The following is a 21,059-nucleotide window of genomic DNA, read 5'->3' on the forward strand; positions in this document are numbered from 1 at the left end:
AAAATGACTTGAATGGTTTGGAGATTACCCAGTGCAGAAGGACTGATATTGTCAGTCCTTCCCACCTTCTGGAATGTGAGAAGATAAATGACATCCTCAGTGCAGAATGCTGAAAGGCCCTGGAGTACAGCTGTGTCATCACAGGGCTGGAATGTACAGTATTGCTGGATCTGTGAAGGGAGCTTTGGACCGAGACGTGTACCAGATCAACAGCACCTGCCTCCAGGAGGACAGCTCAGCTGTTGTGAGAGCTGATGTTCTAAATTTAAGGCATGCATATGCTTGATTCTATTTAGTCATCTGCAGATACCATTTAGAAGGGGAAAGTGTTGTTTGTTTTTTTAATGGCTGTACTTCTGAAATGGGAAAAATAATCCCAGGCTCTTTTGATAGTTATGTCTAGAATGACACATTAAAAAAGGAAAGAATGCTGATTTAAGTATGGTTTGTGGTACACACAGGCTTGTAAGAGGATCTAGGAATTGAATAATGCCAGATAATTCACTTTTGTAAATATTAGATGGCTGCACATACCATAGAAACTCATAACTTTCCCACCTTCTGTCTTATGCTTCTTGTAACATCTGAATTTGATACATAAATTCTTTCCATAGAATTCCAAAATGGTTATGTACAGAGGGCATAACAATATTATGTTTGTTCTTTTGGACATATTCAAGTATGAAAGACATATGCTAAATGTGCTTTATTAATCATGACGGGAATTAAGATACTGCAGCATACTTTCAGGATGAATGGATGCCAAAAGCCTTCTTTAAATTCCTTCCCTGTGCTGGCAAGGAAGATTGAACTAGCTGTGACAGATACTTATGTACATTCATGTTAGCAATAACAGAAAGTTTAACATGTTTTAAAGGGCCAGGGCAAGATATTTTTAATATATCAATAGAACAATCCTACAATCCTCCTTTTTAACCATATAGCATTTTTTCATCAATTGACAATCGCCAGAAACCTTGGATTATATAACCACTGTCACAATTAACTATTCTGGTTGAAGATTATGAGTACTGGAATCTAGCAGGCCTGGGAACCAAAGTGGCCTCGAAAAGGTTGTTAGAATGAGGCCAGAGAAATGGTCAGAAATCATTTCTAAGCTGCTTAGCTCATAGAGTTAGACACAATGTTTTTTTCAGAATTATCCATCAGATTTTTAGCCAGATTAGATATCACCTGACAAATGCTCAGTTTTCCTGAAGAATTCCTCAAGGACAGGTGGTTTCCTTAACAAAGATAATGGCACTGTGATTGAATAAGCCCAATGGATTTTCATGATGACGACTTCCTTTGGGATTTAATTAAAATGTGAGAAGCCAGGAAAGAGGAAGATAGCAGAAATATTGATTATATAAAGCGAGCAAGGGTATCTCATATCTGTGGGAATGTAAGTAGAGCACACTGCATTCATGATTTCTCCAAAAATCTTTCCTTCAAAAGGAATGTCCAAAGCAAAATTTCTTCCGTCACACTGAACACCAGTAAGTTATTTTTTCTGTTTGTAGTACTTGCTAAGAAATATTGAGCCAATAAATCTTTCCAACTTCCATCCAATATTTCCTTCAAAAGAACTTTCCCCAACAATGAACTTTCCCTAACTAATTTGGGACACCAGCTGCATTTAACCATCCATTGAGGAGGTTGAGCCTTGCAACACATGGTTTAGGCAAGTTTAGGGAATTATCTCTTCAAAAGTCATGCTCCTTGCTTTGTGAACAATAGTGGAATCAGGTGGGAGACATTTAATATTGGTTGCTATATTGTTATTGTGGCTTCATATTAACAAGCGACTTTTGCTGTTTCATTCTTGAATTGTGTCTCATCCAACTAAGCTGTCATCGGGCCTACTGGAGGGAGGTCAAAAAATTTGAGATGTTGGCTGGGACCACATGACTGAAGCTTTACTCCTTTTTTATGTATACCACAAGTCTTTAATTGACATCTTGACATTTTTGATCAGCCTGGCAAATGTCCCTGCTGTCAGAAAGTTCTCTTGTGTAGAGCTCCTGTTTTCCAGGAGTTACAAGCACGTTTCCTGAATCTTTCTTCTAGTCATGTTCACATTTTAATGACTGAAGTTTAAGGAAAAACAAGCAAGGAAAGGAGTGGAACTAGCAGCACTATCAGGTCTGACATCCATTTCATCATTTTGGCAAAAGTAGCATAATTCTGCTGATGCGTCTGGCTAAGGTGCTTTTCCAGATACAGTCTTTATTATACTTATTGATTGCAGCACTGATTGCAATGTTGATTATAGGTGGTCCTGAAGTTACAGCTATAATGAAGCCTGCCCATCATGGTTGTAACTTTTGGTACAACCATATAAAGTGGATTGGTCATGTGGTGCTTGTTAAGCAAATGTTGCAGTGGTTCGCAGTGGGTGCGGTTTTGCTGAAAACTGAAAGAAAAGGCTGGTTTTCAGAAAAACCACCATAAAATCCAATCACATGACCATGGGATGCTGCAAATGGCTATAAATAGCGAGCATCCAAAGTGTGGTCACATGACCTTGTGGGGAAGTGTTGGAATAATAACCCCAGGTTGTAAGTATCCACACAGGTAGGTCCGTTGGAACTTTGAATGGTCATTAAAAGGTCAGTTATAAACCAAGAACTACCTATAAATGCCCAAAATGATTTAAGTTCCCATCAGTGGTTTCCAGGGAAGGTGTGCAAAATGCAGAAGTGGTGTCACAATGCAACAAGTCCTACCGCTTTTGAATGTGCTATGATGCTACATGCCCATAAAAAGGGGAAGCAAGGCTTTCATTGTATAGTTGCTTCCTTCTCTCTACCCCACTCCCCAGAGGCCACTGCTCATTTGAATCATTTTAAACATGGAGTGTTTTGCGTATCTCTGCTAATGCTGAGTTGGGATAGTGGAGGTGACAGTTATGTAAAGCTATTCAGCCCACATCACTCAGTGTAAAGCTGGATTATTGGATTTGGAAAGGAGAATTTGTAGATCTAATGCATCTGGTAGTTTCTTCCATTATGTACTTTGGCCACGCATCCATGGAACTCATTCTGGTGTCCCATAGTCTACATTACTATGCTCTGCAACATGACAGCATACGCATCATTTGCCTATTTGTGTCCAAACCCCCAAGCATACTTATGGGGGTAACCCCATGCTGAAAATGGCAGCACAGGGTCTTTCAAGAGGATAATTGTGCTGAGATCAGGAAAGTGTGAAATACATTAGGTATCTCTTTGCAGCATATATAAGCTTTGAATCTGCTTACTCAGATTGCTCTTAATTGGATTCCACTGCCCTATGAAGGGACTTCTCATATGTTTGTTAAAAAGAAAAGTTAAATTGGCAATTGGAATATTGCAGGAGCCAATGTATTCAGAAAGAAAATGCAGAGTCAGTTTTAGATGGTTATCCAATCATAAAATAACTCCTGGCAGAGTTTCTCCAGATAATTACCTTTTTGAAAGAAGAAAAATCTCCACATAATATATATTGCAACAGGCTTAATCTTGCCACTTCTCACTGCTTCAGGATTTCAAATAAACATACTGTAAGCTTTGGCGCCAGGTTGCCTAGCTGAACTACCCAAAAAGGTATCGCTTGTGTGTCAACAATGTTTTAATGCCAGAGCCAGATTACAGTCTAGGTAAAATGAAAATGCTTATGAGGCTACAAAAACTACTTTGGAAGTTAAATCCATCTGTGCATTCCTTAGGAGCAAGTGCCAGTTTGCAATTCTATTAAGCCTTTATCTACAGTATGTACACCTAGACAGGAAGCATTTATGGCTGATATCAGTATTGTGTTTTGAACAGTGCAGTAATAGCCTCATGTATTGGATCTTTGCAGATAGTAGAATTGCAAACATAATCTACCAAGCCCATGACATACATACATATGTACATACATACATATTCATAATCCATTTACTTATTTGATCTTCCATTTTAATGCTCAGTTTATTTACTTTTTCCAAAATCTTTTAAAATCTCCTCTGTATTCTGATTACTTTTATATCACTACAATCAAATGATATGGGGTTCCTCAGATAAGATAAGTCTTTTGGTTTCTATAAGGAAGAAGGTTTCAAGTTCTACTCTATTTAGGTCCACAAAGACTTGTGTTCCATTCTGAATATTCATCCCAGACAGGTCAGCCAATATTAATAAGCAGGAGTAATATTCACTTAATACATATTGAGGAGAGGTGAGCAGAATACTTCTGTCAATTTTCTTCCACAATATTAAAAGCTGATATATCTGGCTAGCACTTCAAAGAAACCGGAGGCTTCGTGAAAAAAATTGTCCAATAGTCAAACATCTTTTAAAGTTACCAAGTCAGATGAAGGGAAGACTGTTAATTAATGGAAACTTGCAATACAAGCCACTATACCTTATGAGGTTACTAAATATAATACCTGCTGATGTGGCATCTCTTCCTGTTGTTCATTCTGATAAAAAAGTTGGAGGTATTAGAAATGCTTGGTATGTTAAAATGCATGATGCAAGGTATTTTTATTAAAAGAAGGGATGAAAAGGTGGAAAAGGTGATAAAGTACAATAAAAATAGGACATTTAAATTTGAGATTGTTCTAGAGCAGGGTTCTGATTTACTCAGATACTTTCGGAATTTGGCTTCATAATGAATGGTTGTGTTTCCTGTTTATTTTTATGCTAGAACTTGACCTGAGATTGTCAGATACTCCATTTTTATTTTTGTCACAAATTAAGGCTATCGGTGGTGGCTGCAATAGCCAAGCAAAGTTAGGGTTAAAATATTTTTTTTCATAAACACATGGAAGGTGATTGGTGAAGTAACCAGCTGCAAATGCATTTAGATGGGTTTCCCCTTTAACAGGGGGCATGGATTTTTAAAAAAAAAATCTACTTATTTTTGGAATTTTTCTTCTCAGTCCTATGAATAAATCCATTTCTCTTTCAGGATCCTTTGAAAAATGTATGCACTTTTTCACCTGGGACAAAATTCTTCTTGACTCTATAAGCTATCAAGAGGTCATTGGTTGATTATTTGCCATCAAGTCATTTTCCCTTCCTAGCAGATACATAGATTTTTTTAACCATGATAACCTAATTTGGCTTTTCAAGTCTGACAATGGTGTATCCATCACCACTGCTGCTGCTTATCCTCTTCTTTTCTTCTTTTCTGCTCATCCTCTTTTCTTCCTTCCACCTTTCCCAGCATTAGGTCCTCGAGATCCACAAGTAGCAGCGTAAGGACTCGGACAAAGGCAGCCAGCCGATCTGGAATAAGAAGATCCTGCCAGGGTCCAGGAATCCCGTTCTGAGCAACCTTCCTTTGTCGGGTAAGGAGATCGAGAGATCTACTGGAAAACGACGGGCAGGAAAAAGACGGAGGAGACCCCGATACCGCTGCTGCCGCCGCCGCTTCGCTCCAGTCCCCGCTTAAGCTGCCGTCTTCGACTCTTGTGACCGCCGCTTTCCTTTGTCGGGTAAGGAGATCGAGCGATCTGCTGAAAAACTTGAGGGAGACGACGGGCAGCGAGGGAAGGAAAAAGACGGAGGAGACGCCGCTGCCGCTGCTGCTGACGCCGCTGCCGCTGCTGCCGCTTCGCTCCGGTCCTCACTAAAGCTGCCGTCTCCGACTCTTGTGTCCGCTGCTGCAACTCGCCGTGAGCTCCCGGGGACTGGTGAGAGAAGGAAGAAAACCCAAGAAGCGCCGGCCGGGAAGATCGCTGGGTGAGAGCGCTCCAACTTTCTCTCCCAATTCGGTCTCCTGTTGTGGGTCGCTCCGGAGAGGTTTCCTTCTGGTTCTAAGTCCCCGTGTGAATCTAGAGAAAGGGCGATTCGGTAGCCACGTTCTCCATCCCTTGAAGAAATTGAAGAGCTCCGAGGACAGTAATCCCTTCCTCACGATCTAAAAGCCCTTAAATAAGAGTGGAGGGGGTACGCCATTTTAACTAGGACGAGCCCCTCAGACAAAGAAAACTCCTAATACTACCTCATCACCTCAAAACTTACAACTTTTCTACCTCATCACATATACCTACGATTAGATTATCAATTTCTATAAAATATTTTATTAATGGTTTAATTGATTTATTGTTTTTTAACTGATTAGTGTGATTAGAGTGTTTAGTACAAATAGTATGATTACAGACTAGTTTAAAAGACCAAAATCCATGCAATTTAATTGAATAGCAAAATCTTTGATTTAGTGGATTAAATGAACAGTGTGAGTAATGATTAATGTAAATAATTGACTAGTGATTAGAGTAATTAATTGACCAGGCTGATTGTTGCTTAGAAATACTATCTGATTTGAGAGATTACTACAATAGATTGTTTGATATTGTTTGATGTAATATTGACTATATAGATTACCCTAAATTGTTCATTTAATTAATTCAATCAACGTACTATTTTACCAATATTACCATGCCAAAAAGAAAATCCTACCTCAAACCACAACTCAATGAGAAGACAATCCCCACCAATGAACTACAAGACTCCTGCACCAATGAACCTCAAGACTCCTGCACATGCCTTAAATGCTGCAAAAATCTAATAGATAATAAATACTCTATCAAATGTTCTCTGTGTAAAAAATACACCCACCATGACTGCTTGGGATTACCTGAGCAAATGATTCGATACCTAGAATCATCCAATGAGTTTCCATATTTATGCAAATTATGCATATCCAAACTAGATCTGTCTAAAAGAGATGATACCGCCGAAACCACCAAAACATCCCCAAACATTGAAACCATTGAAACATCCTCAACCATCGAAACCATTAAAACATCCCTCAACACCATATTAGCATCCCTGGACGCCGTAAAAGAAAGAATAACCAACCTTGAAAAAAAAGACACAACACAAAAACCTGAACATCAAATAGCCACAAACCACATCTCCACCCAACAATCACAATCCAATCCAAAACCCAATCCACAAATAAACGCAACCCAGACAAATATTGATATCCCAATCCTCATCAGAGAAGCTGTTGAGCGTGAACGGAAACGTCCAAACGCCATCTTATTTGGACTAGAAGACAGCATTGTCAATGATGACATCACAACTGTCCGAAACATCATCAGAGATTACCAAGCATCAACCATCTCCGGCGATGAAATACTTGACATTTCCCGCATTGACCGAGAGCTTAAAAATAGAGACGGCTCTGTGGCCCCACGCTTGTGCAGGATCATTTGCAAAAATGAATCAAGCAAACGTAAACTCATTTACACTATAAACTCACTCGCCAAAACCAACACCAACCACAAAAACCTCCGTTGCCGCCCTGACTTAACCATACAGCAACGTGCCCGCTCCCGTGCACTCCGCATCGAACTCAAAACCCGTCTAGACAATGGAGAGAAGGACCTGTACATTGACTACCATGCTGACTGCATCAAAAGTAAGACACGCAACCCAATACCCAACTTTTACCCTCAACCACTACCCTACCTCAACCACCTACCACCACCCACCATCACCCAAAACTACCCACCACCCACCATCACCCAAGACTAGGCACGCACGCCCCCAACTACCTCAATCCCAACTGCTGCCGGACTTAAATGCAAACTACTCAATGCAAGAAGCCTCGTGAATAAAATACCTGAATTTCTCATCCTCTTAAATATGGCTAACTTCGACATTATATTTGTCTGTGAAACATGGCTCAATGCATCTCTCCCGACTCCATTACCACAGTAAGAGACTATCATGTTTACCGATCAGATCGTGAAAATCGTCGAGGAGGTGGTGTTGCTATATTCTATAAAAATCCTTACATCTAAAAATATCCAAGTTACCCAGGAGCTTGCCCTTCCTGAAACCATCATCTGTGAACTATCCTTAAATATCACAATTCGATTCTTACTATGTTACAGAGCACCTGATTATGACATCGAACATATAAACAAGCTAAATACACTACTAACATGGGCTACATCCTGCCCATACCCTTTTATCTTTCTTGGAGATTTCAATCTACCTCATATTGACTGGACCCTAAATAATTGTACAACTGAAATCATACACACAACCTTCTTCAATGCTATTACAAATCTAGGTCTTGAACAACTAGTAACCAACAACACTAGACTGAACAACTGCCTCGATCTCATCTTCTGCAATAGTTTGAATTTAATTTACCGAATACAAACCAAAGAACCCTTTTCCAGTAGTGATCACAATATGATTGACTTTTGCCTCAACATACGTCCACGCAAAAATCACCACAACAATGTCATCCCTAGTTGTAACTTCAAAAAAAGGCAATTATGATCTTATAGATAACGATCTCTCATCCCTCGATTGGCAATCTCTATTCACTGGATGCAATACTGTTGAAGATCATTACAACATATTTTTACTTGAAGTCAAAAGAGTCATCAAACTATATGTTCCAACAACAACTCCAATAAAAAAACAAAAAAGCAGATTACCCATATCAATAAGGAAACTTCAATCCAAAAAGAGATCACTCTGGCGGAAAAACAAATCTGGTCACGTTGCTAATTTCAAAAACCGATATAAAAATTTATGCCACCAGATAAAGACCGAATGCACCAATTACCACATTAAACAAGAGGAAAACCTTCTAAGCACCAATTCCACCCGTGCTTTTTACAATTTTGTAAACAACAAACTAAAAGACTCAAGGTCCATCCCTCCTTGATAGGACCTGATGGTAAAGACTGCAGCGACGACACCATTAAAGCCAACATCTTTAACACATTCTTCGGCTCAGTGTTTGTAAACAGTAATGGATCATGCCCAATGTTTCCTAGCCGTACCACAGACAACAATAATGATCTAATACATATCGATTTTACAGTAGACAACGTTGAAAAAGCACTACGCAACCTAAAACCATCTCTATCTATTGGACCGGATGGAATATGTGCCTACTTCTTAAGAAAACTATCCGCTGCCATAGCCAAACCTCTAAGCATAATCTTTGAAAGATCTTTCAGAACCAGCTCCTTGCCCAACCTATGGTTACAAGCCACAGTCATTCCCATCTTCAAAAAGGGAGACCCAAGCCTAGTTGAAAATTACAGACCAATCTCCTTATGCTGCGTCACCTGTAAAGTCATGGAATCAATTATTAACCAATCCATCATCCTCCATTTAGAGACAAACAACCTACTCTCCAATAAACAATTTGGTTTCAGAAAAAACTATCCTGTAATCTGCAACTCTTACACTGCAAAAACATATGGACTACTCAACTCGACCAGGGCAAAGCAATAGACGCAATCTACATAGACTTCTGCAAAGCCTTTGATTCAGTGGTACACGACAAACTACTCCTAAAAATAAAATCTTATGGTATCTCTGGACAACTGAATAACTGGATAGAAGCATTCCTGTCAAACAGACAACAAATGGTCAAAATTGGGAACGCCCTATCAAATCCAGTACCTGTCAATAGTGGTGTTCCCCAAGGCAGTGTTCTAGGACCAACTCTCTTCATAATCTACATAAACGACCTTTGTGATCATATCAAGAGCAATTGCGTTCTCTTCGCTGATGATGTAAAGCTGTTCAATACCACAGACAATACTACTACCCTTCAAAAAGATCTAGACTATGTATCTGAATGGTCTAACATATGGCAACTCCAAATCTCAACAAATAAATGCTCTGTCTTACATATTGGTAAAAAAATCAGAAAATAAAATACAAACTGAATAGTCAAGATCTTGTTGATGACCCAAGCTCTGTAAAGGACCTGGGAATACTCACCTCTAATGATCTAAGTGCTAGAGCTCACTGCAACTACATAGCCAAAAAGGCATTAAGAGTTGTTAACCTAATCCTACGTTGCTTTTTCTCTGGTAATATCTCACTACTAACCAGAGCATACAAAACATTTGCTAGACCAATACTCGAATACAGTTCATCAGTCTGGAATCCTTATCACGTATGTGATATTAACACAATTGAGAAAGTCCAGAAGTATTTCACAAGAAGAGTTCTCCACTCTTCTACCCGTTATAGAATACCTTACGCCACCAGACTCGAAATTCTAAAACTAGAAAACCTCGAATTACGCCGTCTTCGGTCCGACTTAAGCATGGTATATAAAATCATACATTGCAATGTCCTACCTGTCAATGAATACTTCAGCTTTAACCATAACAACACAAGAGCACACAACAGATACAAACTCAAAGTAAACCGCACCAAACTTGATTGCAGGAAATACGACTTCAGCAATAGAGTGGTCAATGTCTGGAATACTCTACCCGACTCTTTAGTCTCTTCCCCAAACCCCAAAAACTTTAACCTTAGACTGTCTACTATTGACCTCACCCCTTTCCTAAGAGGTCTGTAGGGGGCGTGCATAAGCGCACCAACGTGCCTACCGTCCCTGTCCTATTGTTTCTCTTATTCTTTTATTTTTCTTATATGTACCCATTTCATATATTCACAACTATGTATACACTTGTACTTATTATCTTGTAAACAATTGACAAATCAAATAAATAAATAAAAATAAAATAAAATAAATAAATTTTCACCTATGTACAGATCAAGGGCTCATTACAAGTTATGAAATCTTAAGCTGAAATATACGTCTCATTTAATGCAAAATGATATTAAGGTTAGGTGGATTCAGTTAAGATATTCTTCACTAGGTACCGTGTTTCTCATATAATAAGGCCGGGTCTTTTTTTTTTTTTTGAGCCCCCCAAAAATGGCTAGGCCGTCTTTTCGGGGGTGACTTAATTCCCCCCCCCTTGCATCTTTGGGCGGGCGGCGACGGCTTGGATGTTGACCTTGGTGTTGGTGGGGCACTTCATATCGGGGTCAACGCAGGCAGCACCATATCCAGGTGTGCAACAAAAGTACTTCCTAACGGCAAGCCCCCCCACCATTCCCCCCATTTCGCATGTTTTAATATAGGCCTTAATTTGGGGGGAGGGGCTTAATTTCATTTCATGCCTATAAAACATTCTGGGACTTCCTATTGGGGGAGGCCGTATTGTTGGAGAAACAGGGTATTTATGATTCAACTTTCTTGATCTATCCAGGACACATTGCTTAATTTTAATTATATTGTACATAATCTCATATGCCCTGCTGAGCTTACCCATGGAATAATGTCATTCTATTCTCACCAGTATGCTGTATTCCTACCACCACTTACTTAACTTTCTGAATCCCATAATATTTATTTTTATTTATTTTATTTACTTATTTGTCAAGCAAGTATTAGATAACAAGTATAAGCATGGTTATGAATACATAAAATGGATACGAATAAAAAGAAACAATAGGACAGGGACAGTAGGCACGTTGGTGCACTTATGCACGCCCCCTGCAGACCTCTTAGGAAAGGGGTGAGGTCAATAGTAGACAGTCTAAGGTTAAAGTTTTGGGGATTTGGGGAAGAAATATTGCTGTAGCAGTCACCACAGACAGAATTCTGAATTCATATGAATCCAAACACATGCTCAAAAGTACGTATCAGAGCAGTTTCAGACTTCAGCTTATGCCAATTTGATGTTTATATGTGAGGTATGCTTGCTTGCTGGAGTAATCCAGGAGACCTAGGCAGTTTGCCAAACTAGCATCGTAACATTCTACTTCCTTGCCCATGTTATATTTGCAGAAAGTAAATTCTGAATTTCATATTGACTCCTGGCATGTACTTAAACTGAAACCCTGCAGCTTTCTTGGCAAGATGCTTTTTGGTGTACTGTGGTTCTGGGGCTGCTTTCCCTCCATCCTCACATAACAAAGGCCAGCTCTAGCCTACCTCAAGAGCATGGCACAAAAGGGCCTTTTTGCCACACTGTGGTTCTGGGGCTATTTTTTGTCCCTGCCCCCCCCCCCCGATAGCATGAAGCACAATCTCAGCTTAACCTAGCAGCTAGATCAGACATACCTTGTTGTTGTGGCTCGGAGGTTTGAGCCTGCTTTGTTAGAGGACAAAGACTTGGACAATGAGGAAGAGGAGGATTTGGCTTTGAGGTTTGAGCCTGCTTTGTTAGAGGACGAAGATTTGGACAATGAGGAAGAGGAGGATTTGGCTCTGAGGTTTGAGCCTGCTTTGTTAGAGGATTTGGAGTTGCCTTCCTCCCCAGGACTTTCCTCTTCGGCAAGACCTTCCTCCCTGATTGTGCCTCAGGTGTCGGCAGATAACCAGGAGAGCGTATCAGAGCCTCTGACTGAGGATCAAGCTGAGGAATGCTGGCTTGATGAGAGGCAACGGCGCAGGCAAAAGTGTGAGCTGCAACGTAGAAAGAAAGGACGAATCAGAGACTGAGATGAGGGACTGACACGCCCCACAGGGAATAAAAGTGGGTGTGTTCGCTCTGGGAACTTGTTCGGGACAACGTGTTACTTAGTGAGAGAAGCTTCGGAATATCCTGTGTGCAAAGACAGCTTGTGATTTATTTTTCCTGCTTTATTGTCGGACTTGGCAGACAGCTTGTGTGAGACTGCCAAGAACTTTATCAGCTCAAGGAATTTAACCCTGTAATTACCGGACTTGCTTGCTTGTTTGTGTTTAGTTGGAAATTTGGACTTCTCACCTTGTTGGTACAGGTGAGACATAACACCTTGTTGTCTATGGAGACGCTGCAATGTGCAATATCAGGAATGGATCATAACTCTGTTCTTTCAGTACCACCATAACTTCAAACAATCACTGAACGAAGAGTCTTAAGTCAAGGACTACCTGCATATATTTTATGGGACTTTGAACCAGTGGTGGGATTCAAATATTTTTACCACCGGTTCTGTGGGCGTGGCTTGGCGGGCACGTTTTCCGCACATGCACACACTTTGCGTGCGCGCACCAAACACGCACTTTGCACAGACGCAGAGGCGTTCTAACTCGCCTCCTGCAAACCTGCACGATCGCAGTCGCTTCATCAGCTGCTGCGCAGCACTATTCTGTGGCGCGCAAAGCAGCTGCGCTTCAAATTCAGAGGATAAAGGTGAGTATCTGAATCCTGGGCGGGTGGGCGGGCGGGCCCAACAGCAGAGTGGTGGAGAAAACCAGTTTGGTCTCTCATTGCAGCTCAGCAGAACAGGGCCGAACTGGCAGAATACCATCTCTGCTTTAAACTGATTGTTGCAACTACTAATCTCATGTGGTGGTGAATTGTATGTAGGTGTTTTCCTGAAGTTTGAACTATAAGAGCAACATGGAATTATTTGAAAAGCAATAACTCTCCTATTCAGAACACACAATGTTGACAAGTGGTGTAAAGAAGCACAGCTCCGTTACTGCTTTAACTTTGCCAAATATTCTTTGCAACTGTCAGTTAACTGTCAGTTAGCAACACTTTGAAGACAATTTCATATTTTTTTTCAAGTAACAGAGTATGTCTAAGCTGCCAAGCCATTGTTCTTTTCTTTTAGAAATGTAAAACAAACTGTAGCAACTAATCATACTACATAAACACTTATCATAAAGTTCTCCACTGAACACCTCACATAAATTATGGCTGAATACATTCTGATGCAGTGTTACTTGTGATACAGTTTCCTTTACATCACAGGAGAACATAAACAAAATAAACCACCTACATGTTTCTTCCTGTAGGTATGTAGGAAGTCCTGGTTCCAGTTCCAAGGAGCGGGTCTGAATGCAGTAAGTTTTTCAACAAAGGAACTCCTTCCAAAGGAAGAAGCAGAATAAAGTTGATGAATTAATAGAATGTATCAGAATCTGTGATTCAGTTCGTCTGGGAAGAAATTGAGACAATAGTTTTGCTGTCCTACTATCGCCATTGATTAATATAGGAGCAAGGAACTTTAGGCCAGTCTTTGTGAATTCCAGCAGGCCTCTCCCACAAAAGTCTTCTGAAGTTTCATGTTTTTGCTTCGTAACAGGTACAGAGACATCAGAAAACAGGCTGACAGGTGCACATGTGATCCATGCAATGCAGGTGAGGCAGCCAGACTACAAGTTCCAATAAAAGCAGTGATAGGATTCAATTTTTTTTTTACTACCGGTTCTGTGGGCGGGCTTGGTGGGTGGGGCAGGGGAACGATATTGTAAAATCTCCAGTCAGAGGTGGTATTTGCTGGTTCTGCGAACGACTCAAAATTTCTGCTTCCGGTTCTCCAGAGCTGATCAGAACCAGAGGTGGTATTCAGCAGGTTCTGACCAGTTCTGGAGAACTGGTAGCAGAAATTTTGAATAGTTTGGAAAACCGGCAAACAACACCTCTGACTGGAGATTTTACAGTATCCTTTCCCTGCAACGCCCACCAAGCCACGCCCACAGAACCAGTAGTTAAAATTTTTTGAATCGCACCACTGGTCAGAACCTGCTAAATACCACCTCTGAATAAAATATGCCATGCACTCAGGTCCTACTCCCAAATTCTCAATCTACTTTAAGAGAAATGGTAGAATGAACAAATACAGAGAAAGTAAAAGAACCAGAAACTGTATAATGTGAATTAAATAATTGGTTTAAAAAGAGATGGATGAAGAGAAGTGAAAAATTTTTCCCTTCAGCTGAAAGCTGGTTATATAATTTTGAAGCAATGTTGGACAAAGTATTGGTTGCTTTCAGCTATTTTGATTCCAACTTCTCATTTTTTGCTAAGGCTACGCTCACCGTAAGGAACGATTATTGATATTTTTAATCTCCTTTTCATGCCTGTATGATACCTGCTCAACTCTTTTGCAAAGTTATGGGAGGTTTTAAGCTAACTTTCCTAAGTCAGATATTCTCCAGATGCATTGATCTACACCTTTTAAAGTACATGGCCAATAGGCATTATTATTCAGACTGATGGAACTTGCATCCGTTACCTTCTGGCCCATTTGTAAGTAAATGGCAGATTGTTCCTTCCAAAACCAAGAGCTCACCCACTTCCTTGTCATTCCATTCCATACAATTCAGATGAATCTGTTACTTGCTATTAACATACATGTTCCTTTTTGAAGAATGGAATGGAACAACTCATCAGGGTCAACTTGCCACTGTCAACTCACCATGGGACAATTTGCCATGGGACAACATACTGCAGGACAATTCAACAATTCAATTTAATCATTTAAAATAATTTTAAAAAGATTTTAATTTTTGTCATTCACACTTCGTTTTGTCCCTTCTTTGGCATCCTTTCTTTAATGATTCTATTCCACTAGTATAACTCTTATTCCATGTGAGTTTTCCAATGGTGAGTTGGCCACAGCAAGTTGGCTGCCGCAAGTTGGCTACCATGAGTTGGCCATAGCGAGATGGCCATTGCGAACTGTCATAGACTTTTCAAGAATTGTTGAGATTCCAAATCAATGCTTACCAGTCACCTTCCCTCCCTCTCTCCTCAGACATGTTCAGAGACAATGAATCTTGATATATACTGTACTACTCTTGAGCCAGATCAAAATTTCCAGGCCATAATTCTGTGGAAGGAAAAATGTAGCTATTTCATTACCTGAAAGATTACTGTACATGGAATCATGCCACTTTCTTTAGCAGCTGTCTTTCAGACATTAGGATTCTCTGTCTCTTTCAAATGCCCAATAGAAACAATAAGATGGTTTCAATCTCCTGGGTATCTTTAACACCTGCACTAAGTATAGAAACATGGATAGTAATTAGATACAATTATAGTAATCATAGCCTACTAAAAAGGAAACGAGTGGTACAGTAAAGGAACTTCATAAATGAAATTCAAGGTATTTTTAAACCAGGCAGGGAAAACAGCTGGAATTCCTTTCAAACCTTTTGCCAAGAGGACTTGTTGGAGGCATCCATCCTTTGTTCTGTGTAATAGAGTAACAGCGAGGAAGTATATTGTGTTATACATACATGTGTGCATGTGTGCACTGGGAAGCTTGGGGTCTGGCTGCATGTACTCTTTTGTGTGTGCAGGAGACAATGGGACTTAGGACAGAGCAGTCAATAGCCTTTTGAGCTGCTGTTTCATTTCTTCTTTCAGAGGGATGCACTCAGAGAGTTTTCTGGATTTTTTTCCCCCCTCCCCAGCTCTTGACTTGATCTCGCCCATTTTTAATCTTCCTTTGGTAGTTTTCATACCAAATTTGACCCAGCTCTGTTCTGTTTTGGGAATGTTATCTTAACTTACCTGAGGGAAAAAAAGTCAGAGTGCTGATCCCTTTTGTATAATTTATTTCCAACATTTCTTTGGTTTGAAAAGAAGAACAATGGATCTAAAAGATCAATAAAGCTATATCATGTCTGTATGATTCATGGTCCTTTATAGGTGCAGCTTCATTACTTTCAAAGCTTTAAAGTTTTTAAAACATTTCTTTCCTACCATAGGGCACCCTTCATGATATATTGCATTATGCTTACCTATTAAAAATGCAAGCAGAGCTTACCTAAATCAGACCTATTTAGGAAAGTGTCCCACAGGAGCCAAAAAAAGTACAACTGAGAACCTGCATATGGTTAGGCTATTGGTAGCTAAAGTGACCACAGGTGTATATCAAATAATGACTATATAATGGAAGATACCAGATGACTAAAATTAGCAAAAATGTATTCATTAAGTCCAGATGCATACAACATTAGAGAGTCCCCTCCCATTCAGCTGTGGTGAGCATATAGAACAGAAAACTAAGAGCCATACTTGGCACATACCTTGGGCAAGTTTTTTTTTAAAATAAAGTTTTATTGAGTTTTAACAAAACAAATAAAACATCTTATTTGAGTTCAGCATGGTTCTGGGTTATCACATTTCCATACAGACACAATTTCATATGCATATTTATCTTATGTATTCAACTTCATATCTTATTGCTCTTTTTCCAACTTCTCACTATTTCTCCCTTTACTTCTCTTAATTTTCTTTTATGGTTATCTCATTTTCTTCTTATTCAATTGTATTTCTTTTACCTAAATTTCTATATCTTTTTATTCATTATACTTATACTTTCGTCTGTCTTGTTTACAATTTCATATGTTCTCTTCCAACATTCTTAAAAAGCAAAATTCCCCCTATGATTGCCAATCAAAGTGCAACACCTTTAAATCTTATTGTTATTATCATATGAAATCTCATTAAAATTGAATTTATGCATTCTAAAATTATAACATTCAAATTTCTAATATCTATTTTATATCATGTAAATCTCATCATTCATTTCAAAAAATTCAAATACGAAGCCAAAAGATCTTCCTCCCCTTTCTGCATCTTCTTTCTGTTTTTTAAGACTCATCTGCAATTCCTCCAGGAGTGATGGCATTTTAAACACTTTTGAACAACCACCTGATTGACTTTAAGTAAAAACAGAAACAGAAAGAAAAAACCAATGCCAAAAACTTTTTTTAAAAATCATAAAATGATCCCAAACTGTTCCTTTTTGTTTCTTTCCTTTACTTTTCCTTTCCATGGGTTACTGTATCTTTTAATAAGATTTCAGTTACAATGTATCCTCAGGAGTCTTTTCAAAGTTTCACTGTTAATCCTCTTTATTTTTCCAGGTGGCACTCCATTTTTCCATTATTCCAAGTCCCACCCTTTGGCCTCCACTCTTCTCCTTTTTAGGGCTTTAAAATGACCAAGACAAAATCTTTATTCTTCTTTTGACACTTAGATTTCAGCTTAAGGTTGCCTATTAGTATAAAAATAGATTAATATAAATTTCTTTCCATACCATTTGTAATTGTCAATATAAAGGTTAAAAAAAGGGTTTTTAACCTCCTTTTCTCTCTCCTTCGCTGCTTAAAGATCTTCTTTTAGAAGTATCCCTCTAGGTACTTTTAGATTCAGGGTACCTTGCTTAGATGTTCTCTGTTGTTTAGCCCGGTCTGTCCTGCTTTCCTCTTTGTCTTCCTTCTGCACAATCTTATACAGTCGGGTTCTTCTTTGAGTTGGCCATTTCTGACCACTGCTGCAACCGCCTTCAGGGAAGGGAGTTTAGACCAGCCAAGAAGGAGAGATGTGGCTCCCCTCCACTCAGCTAGCAATCTCCCCCATCTTCACCACCTCTACGGGGTGGCTTCAGCCCCGAATCCAAAGGATCGGGGTGCTCCAGCGGTGAGGACAGATCAAAACCGTGCACAATCACGGATTTCGGTCTGTCGCTGAAGAAACCCTTCCGGTTTTACCTTGGGCAAGTTTTATAGCCTTTCAACCAGAGGTGGTATTCAGCAGGTTCTGACCAGTTCTGGAGAACCGGTAGCGGAAATTTTGAGTAGTTCAGATAACCAGCAAATACTACCTCTGACTGGAGATTTTACACTATCCTTCCCCTGCCACGCCCACCAAGCCACGCCCACCAAGCCACACTCACAGAACCGGTAGTAAAAATAAATAAATCCCACCACTGCTTTCAACCATTCTCATCATTTCACATCCCCACAACCCTGGAGTTGCTAAGTTTAGGCAAAGAAAGGTTATTGAGGATTATTATTAGTGAGTATTATTATTAGTGAATATTAGCTGTTAGTGATGGTTGTTATTAGTGAAGATAGCTATGTTGTTAAGTGTCTAGCTGTTATTAGGCACCTAGTTAAGGCAAATGTGGAAAATATCATCTAATTGAAGATGGGAGCTTGCTATCTTGCAGCTCACACCAAGAACAGCTTGCTAGTTGGGGAAGCCAAATAGGAAGAGCTCACTTGTCTAAGCAGCTTCTCTTCCCCATGTTAATTAAATTGTGGTAGTGGGGTATTTTCAATGTGCAAAATTTTGTATACCCACCACTAAAAAGTTCCAAAGACTCTAATCTTTCATAATTTCAGAACTGCTATAACTCCCTTGCCAACTTTTTTTTAGGGGGAATGGGGTTTTTATATTGGCAAAAACATGCCCCAGTGTTCCAAATGCAATTATAATATAAACAAAAGCTTGATTGCACTAGCATCCTTTTTCAATCCCTTTCTTAATTCCATCCAAATTTTTATAGAACAGAACTATTGAGTTATCTACAATTTATTATTATTATTATTATTATTATTATTATTATTATTATTATTATTATTATTATTATTATTATTATTATATAAATATTATTGACTGGCATTGTTGCTTGATATGGGTTGCTGCCAGCATCCTAGGTATCGACCAAGTATCTTCTTAAAATGTAGCATAGTTTTTTGCAGTTCCGCTGGTGTTATTGCAGGAAATTGTAATTTCTTGATGTATTTTGTAAAATTCTTCGACATGGTTACATGTGCCCTGATGACATTGGGGATCACTGTTGCATGTTTCATCCATAATTGTGCAGTTTCGATGTCCAGGTCACAATATTTTGTAATTTTTCCCAGTTCTTTTTCTTTGACTCTGGCATCTCCTGGTACAATGATATCAATAAATTGTATGCTTCAGCTCTCAACAATCGTAATATCTGGCATGTTGTGTTCCAAATGGCGATCTGTCTGAATTTGAAAGTCCCACAAGATCTTTACCGGCTCATTTTCGACAACTTTTTCCACTTTATGTTCCCATGACTTTTCAGTCGGGTGGGGTATATTTTTTACATAATGACCACTGGATTAATTTAGCAACTTGATCAACTTTGTAGTCAGTTTGTGCAATTTTGCTGCACTCACATATTAAGTGTGAAACAGTTTCAACTTTGTCATTGCAAAGTCAGCAGTTTGGCTTATCAGTGGATTTTTGTATCTTTGCTTTCATGGCATTTGTTTGTAGTGCTTGTTCTTGAGCAGCAAGTATTAAATAATAATAATCTTCTTCTTCTTCTTCTTCTTCTTCTTCTTCTTCTTTTTCTTCTTCTTCTTCTTCTTCTTCTCTTCTTCTTCCTCTTCCTCTTCCTCTTCCTCTTCCTCTTCCTCTTCCTCTTCCTCCTCCTCTTCTTCTTCTTCTTCTTCTTCCTCCTCCTCCTCCTCCTCCTCCTCTGCCTCCTTCTTTTTCAGGGCCCTGTTTCTCATCCTCTTATTTTGCTAAGATGCACTCTGTTGTGCCTTTGCTGAAATGCATTTGGCCCTTATAAATCCCACTATTTTTTATCCACTTTCTCTTTGAAGCTCTTTGCAATATTTTTTTTTAAAAAAATATTTTATCATGCCATATCATCAGCAAACTGAATCATCATTAAATTGCTCAATCTTAACAGCAGGTCATTGATGTACAAATGACAAAGCTCCAGGCCCAAAACAGACCCCCACACACACTTGGAATCCTTTGTATCAGTTCAGAATAGTCATAAGGTGTGGAGCCTTCTTGGAACTGTTGAAAGGACTGTGTAGACTGGTGATAGATGATGTCATATCCCCCCCCCCTCTGTTGAGAGAGGGATGTTCAATGTTGACATAGATGGCTTATTTGACCCCTCTTTCAAACCAGCACTCCTCTCTGTACAAAATGTGGACTTTGCTATCTTCAAAAGAGCGGTCTTTGTCTTTTAAATGAAGAGGGACAGCTGAATCTTGCCCTGATGGATTTGTTCTCCTATGTTGTGCCATGTGTTTGTGAAATGGTTGTTTGTGAGAAAAGAACCCCAAAGGATGTGCGTTTTTGTTTGCCAGCAGCAGGTGTGGATGGCAGCGATCTCTGAGAGCAAGAACTTGGATGAGTGGCCTTCATGTGATGCAGGGATGGGCCCAGGACTATCAGAGAGTGGGGTGCTGCCTTCAGAGGTTGTGGAGTCTGGCAGCAGTGACGAAGAGGACCCCAGGGAGCCTGTGCTCAGTGCGCGTGTGCACAGGACTGCTTGAAGAAAAGAGCAGCTGAAGCAGCACGGGAGACTAGGGAGTAAGGCTGGAAGGTGATGGACCCTCCTATAAGGGATAAAAGCCAGCCTTCAGGGTTGGCTTCTTTGCAGGAAGCAAAGAAGTTCTTTATGCTCAGAGTCCTCGTTGAAGTCCTGCTTATTCCGGTGTGTTTTTTGAAACTCCTGGCTTGGGATATTTATCTGCATTTAGTCTTTTGTTTTTGGCAGCTTTCACAGCCTTGAAAGAACTTGCTCTTATCTGGGACAATTAGTTTGGAATGACTCTTGGCTGTGAATGCACAGAATTCACAGCGTCACATTAAAAGGTTTGCTTCTATACATACTTTGTGTTTGTTTGATTTGAACAAGGCTTGGGTCAGAACAATGTGGTTCTGAAGCCTTTTACCCCAGTGCCAGTCATGCTAATGAGGCAGAGCAAGG

At 39.6% G+C, this 21,059-nt stretch overlaps 1 long non-coding RNA gene across 7 annotated transcripts in view; it reads left to right on the forward strand.

The window, feature by feature from the left end:
* LOC113416288 (uncharacterized) overlaps nucleotides 1–21,059 on the forward strand; it is a 73,165-nt gene that overhangs the window by 13,567 nt on the left and 38,539 nt on the right. For 3 of the 7 annotated variants that reach the window (XR_015748091.1, XR_015748092.1, XR_015748094.1), the window contains one exon: nucleotides 13,848–13,903. The exons of 3 other annotated variants lie outside the window; for them this stretch is intronic. This is a non-coding gene — a long non-coding RNA (uncharacterized LOC113416288). Of the gene's footprint in view, nucleotides 1–13,557; nucleotides 13,606–13,847; nucleotides 13,904–21,059 lie in introns of all 7 variants that reach the window. One more of the 7 variants, XR_015748097.1, reaches the window with a different exon arrangement.

This window comes from Notechis scutatus, chromosome 2, assembly GCF_049901735.1.
Source record: "Notechis scutatus isolate UNSWTSFEM ecotype Mainland chromosome 2, rNotScu1.2, whole genome shotgun sequence".
Classification (NCBI taxonomy): Eukaryota; Metazoa; Chordata; class Lepidosauria; order Squamata; family Elapidae; genus Notechis; species Notechis scutatus.